Raw genomic sequence first — 5,550 nt, forward strand, 5'->3', positions numbered from 1 at the left:
TCACCATCGCCCTCCGCCCGTGGGTTTGGGCTGCCTCAGCCAAGCAGCAGCCTCTTGGCAGCTTGTGCCATTCTCTTCACCTGTTGTGAAGGGGCTAAGAGTGCTTTGACCCCCATAAACCCACCTGATTTTGAAGCTGAATGGGCAAGATAGTGGCTGCCCACAAGTAGAAGGGTTTCTGTGGCCACCTCACTCACTGTGGGCCAGGCAGCTTTGGGAAGGATGTGCAGGAGGAAGAACTCCTGGCTGCATGGATGCAATCCTCACTGCTTGCAGCCTCTCCTGTTGCTGGAGTAGAAATAGCCTCTTCCCAAGGCTGGGCTTGGCCAGGTGGTGGGGGGAGGCTTCTTAGGTTTTATGTGAGCCTCTCTGGAAGCAAATAAAAAAAGACCCTGAACTAGATGTGTGGAACCCAGGGCAGGTTGGTCTCATTTCCCTCCCCCAGTGCTATCAACTGTCTCACCACAGACTGGTCGGGGCAGCTGGATGGGTGCAGGCATAGGCCCAGGTGGCTGAGGAAGGGCTCCTGTTGTTCCTTCCTCACCTTTAATCAAGCCTCTGTCTGTAATCAAGCCTGTTCCTCTGGTGCTTGGTACTTAGTTATCCATCTTGCAGCTGCTGAAAGCCTTCTTTGCCTCCTTGGAGGTGCTCAGGTCCCTGTGAAAATCCCACTCTCAAGAACAAGCTCCAGATGTGAAACTAGTTAATGGAGTAGAAGGGGAAAGAAAGGGTTCTTACCTTCCTTTCAAGATTGAAAACCAACTATTGCATCTTGTCCCTTCTGTTATTTGCCTGTAGTTGCAAATAACACTGGCTGCAAAAGCCCAAATCCCTGCCTAACAGCATCAGGAGCAGAAAGCCCCTCTCGGATGGCTGCACTTTTCCAAGGAATGCATTTTGGCTGAGGTACTCCTAAGACCAGAACGAAGCACCTCCTTGTGCTGAGATTTGCTGAGCTGGGCAGGAGAACAGGGTCCCTGTAAGTTCAGCTGCTGGTGCTTGAATCTCACCACACAAGCCCTAGGTGTGGTTAGCCGGAGTGATGCTCAATGGCACCTGCCTTCATTGACCCCTCTGGCTTACAGGTGCCCTGTGTTTCCCATCCAAAGGTATTTATCAGTTCCTTATTCCAAAATACAATGAACTCAAACATTTTTTGAGTTGGATGAGAGATGAAGGTGGAAGAGTTTGACCTTCTTGATCCAGACAAGAGATGTGAACCTTAAGACACCTGCTGCAGCACTAGGTGCTGAGCTTTTCTGGAAAGCTTTTTGATCTTTCCTGTCATCCTTGTGTGAATAATTAAACAGTCCCTAAGAAAAGGCTGACTGCAGCCTGGTAGCCACACACAGTCTTGGTTAGGAGACCCAAGAAAGAATCCTCCAGTCCTGCCTACTGGTATGAGAGACTGGGCAGGTCGTAGCCCACCACAGTTCTTTGAAAAGCTTAAGAAGCAGAGCTATCTTCTGGGTGAGCCTGGAGCAATGGCTCACCTCTGATACCATGTTAGTGAGGAAAAATGATTTGTTAGAAGTCAATAAACACAGTGACTAATGAAAACACCATCCTGGTGATGGAGCCACATGAATGTGGGTGGGCATAGCTGACAATGCAGGAGGTATGTTCAGCTGGAGTCAACTCCAAGCAGCTGGTGAAGACAATACATGGCTGACTCAAAGCATGGATGACTTCTAGGGAGCATCCACTGGGATCACGGCAGCTAGTGAGCCCTGATACTGCTCCCAGCTCTGTGTCAAAAATGTTGTGTCAGCAGCAGAGGTCTCATAGCCACATAACTTTTTGCCAGCCTGCAACCAATATTCACACTTGGTGCTTTGTGCTCCCATTCCTCATGCAGCCCTGCCTGTCCCACCAGTAGCCCCCGGGCTGGCCGCAGGAGGGTGGCAGAGGAGGCAGGCAGATGTTGAGAGCTGTGAGCTGGTGGGGAGCAGAGCACGGCAGCACTGGGACCAGCCTGTCCCATGCTGGGTTCAAACCCATCCCCTTCCCCATGTAGCAGTGGCAGCCCCCAGGCACGCACCTTCTCAGCCACTCCCAGCCCACTGGCACAGGGATGTCTCTACCGGGGCAGCTGCCTTGCTGTCACCTCATATCAGCTTAGGTCCATGCCAGTACCGCCTGGGCTTACCGAGTATGACATTTCTGATGATGCAAAGAATGGGTCATTTGGGAGAAGTAATGCCAGAGAGTAGCCATGCTTTTAGTCTCATTTAATGGCATTTAGTGCATTGATACTGCTGTTCGTGGACCAATGTTTTGACCACTAATATTCAAGAACATCTGCATGAGCAGAGTTCAGCAGCAAGCAGAGACAGCAGCACATGGAAAGACCAGCAGGGAATCGGTGTTCATCACTGCTGCGAGTTCAGAGTTTAAATTAATCCAAATGTGGGGGCTAGAGAATCAGACTTGAACGCCCATGAGCCGCCTCCTCCTCGCCTTTCGGCAGATGGCAATCCTGCTAACAGCACTTGCGTAAAGTCCCCTTGTAGAATAAGCGGAGCAGAGCTGGAGAGTTTTTGCTGTTTATGTGCTGGATCCAAATGAGGTGGCCCCAAATGCTAAGCCATTATCACAGCCTTGCGTGGAGCTAGACCAGTCCCGCAGTGCTTTGAGCTACTACCGAAGGGAGAATATTGGGCCCATAGCAGCATGTCTACCCTGCTGCTTCTGTCCCCAAGGCAGTTTGAGCTGAGACCCCATGGCTTGGCTGCAGGCTGGGTGATGACTTGCCAATGGCACCTAGCAACTCCACCCCCATCTTTACCATGTGCTCCCACTAGGCAGGAGCCAGCAGAGTCTTTGAATGCATGGGACAGATCCTGGTGTTGGTACAGGAGAGCATCTTCCATCCTCTAGGTCAGCATCTCTGTGGGCTCTTGTGCCCTTCTCTCATGCCATATGGATTTTGTGGCTGCTTTTGTGGCTAAAATTGCAGTTGCACTCTAACAAGCTAGAAAGCCTTCAAAATCATGTAGGAAGCAGGTAAAAAAGTGCTTCATGAGCTGCCTGGCTTCTGGACTGTCCACTGGATATCTTTTCTTAGTTTATCCCGGCATAATGTTTCTCAGTTCCATTTTTGAAATGGAGTTTCCTAACTGTCCTGTTCCCCATTTTACCTTGAAAAGTGGCGCTGCTCCAGAGAAGGCTGCAAGCAAATCAGGGCACCTTGGCTTTCCTCAACCTTTCTGTTGCTTGTTGGTTGAAAATGCCACTGCTCATTTACTTCTAGCACTCTCCATGCTTTAATGATGCTCGTAATTAAAAAAAAAAAAAACAAAAAAAACCAACCCAACATAAAACCCATAAAAAATGGTGTGCTCCGTGCGCTTTCCATTAATCCTACTTCCCCTGTCCAAAGGCACTCTGCAGATCAATAAATTACCTACTTTACTTAGATTTGCTGGAATTTCACGCTGACTTATTATGCCCCTCTCAACTGAAGACAAATTGTGAAGCAGTAAACTCGCATAAAACCAGAAATACAAGCAGATCCAAAATACTTTCCTGCTGGGGATCCCACTAAAGGTAACTTTTTCCCTCTGAAACAGCACAGTCATTTTTACTTGTGGTGCTGAATTACAATACTACTAGTTGTACCACTGCACTACTGACAGTGCTAGGTTCACGGTTGGACTTGATGATCTTGAAGGTCTTTTCCAACCTAAATGATTCTGTGATTCTATGCTAAAACAGGATTGCATGGCATTCCCCTGCACGGTTTTAGAAGATTATGTGAGGAGCAATACAAGGGAGAAGCTGACTGACTTACTTGGACTTTCTCGGTACCCTAGCTGCTCAAACGGCACGAATCCATCACAGAAGCCCAGCTCATGAAAAGCAAGAGTTCTCATCCTACATGCTTGTGAACACCAGTCTCCAGAGGACTCGAACAGCACGAGGAGGACAGCAATGTCTGCAGGCTCTGGCTAATGCTGGGGAGGACATAATGTACTGCAGCAAGGCGTGAAGGCTGACTTCCTGGGTTCCTCGGCATCCTCAGATTTCTCCCGCAGCTGTTAGCAAGCTGGGTCCTGCTTGCAGAGCCTGAGGAGACAGAAGTCAACAGCAATATTTATGAAAGCACACACACATCCCCAGAACGTGATCTGCTCTTCAAAAACTCTCAGCAGTCCACCTCCTAGGAACTGGGCACTTCATGCCATGGAAAGCTGAGCACCAGCAGGAAGCATATCTGTAGAGGGATACTTACACAAACAATTATAGAAAAAAATGAATTGAGCAAAATTAAAATGTGTGACTTACACATAAGGGGTCAACTGTTTTGCAAACCTCTGAAGACATTTAACCCCCCTCTGAACCTTTCACTGCTTCCATGTGGACCAATAATGGAATGTTTGCTTTTCACGCAGATCGGTTACTTTATTACTACGTGCAGAAGTGATGCACACATCTTAAGGACCTGAGGGAATGTGAAAGTCATGCTGTAAGTCTCACCTTCTGCTTCATTTACAGGTATACTAATGAGTTTTTTTCCACTCTGTTTCCTTTGCTCTTTTTTAACATAAAAGCTTTGAGAATATAATTAAAGTCATGTTCCATCTCCTTCCCTACTCCTCTACAGAAAGGATGCTGAAGAGACAACCCTTGCAATGTGCATTTCAAAAATGGGGGAACAGAGATACGGATTAAGCAATCTTCCCCAAAACACATGGAAACCCAGTGGCAAAGCCAGCAATAAAAACACAGTTCGAAAAAAACCCAGATATCTATGCTGTCTAAATCACAACATGTATTCAGTCAATAATGTAGAACATTGCGTGGTAAAAATTAAAATAATGCTTTTATTGATCTGCTTAAACATAAAACATAGGTAACATCATAAAAAAACAAAAGGTGTACCTAATAGACAGACATTTAATTTTTTTTCTCAGTAATCACCCGGAGGGGATTGTCGCCTTCCCACTGACCTGTGTATCAAACAGCCTTTGCTTAACGGTGTTGCTTTGTTCCCATGGAGCCTAAGGACTGTGATGAGCACCGTGGTTGTGGCTGTTTTTTACCTAAAGCCTGATCCCCAAAGGAGCACCATGTCCGTTCCACTCAAACACTGCACAAAGGGTTGTGCATCTTTGCGGCCTTCCAGATGAAGTCCTGACAGATCCCAGCAGAAGGGAGGGTATGAACCCAGTTCTACTGGAATGCAAAACCACGAAGTTATGGGTTCCTCTAGGACACGTTTTCCTTCAAAGTCATCGAGGCTTGGAAAAGCCACATAGCTCCCAAGAAAAAGTAAGATCAGAACTCAAAGGATTTCTAATAAAGGTAAATCTAACACAAGTTTATTCTATAAATATTTTTTTCCTGTCCAAAGACAAAACACTTATAGAAACATACAAGAAATATTCCTTGGAAAAAAAATGAAGCTACAGAAAATTACAAAGTATCAGCTGCTTTAATTTAACTTGAACCTTGCAGAATTGCGCGGTGCTCAGTCCTGTCTGTAAACCCACCATGGTGCCCTCAGTGCAATCACTCTAATTCTCTCTTGCTTCGTAAACATTTTTG

The sequence above is a fragment of the Phaethon lepturus genome, unplaced genomic scaffold (assembly GCF_000687285.1).
Source record: "Phaethon lepturus isolate BGI_N335 unplaced genomic scaffold, ASM68728v1 scaffold1374, whole genome shotgun sequence".
In the NCBI taxonomy this organism is placed as follows: domain Eukaryota; kingdom Metazoa; phylum Chordata; class Aves; order Phaethontiformes; family Phaethontidae; genus Phaethon; species Phaethon lepturus.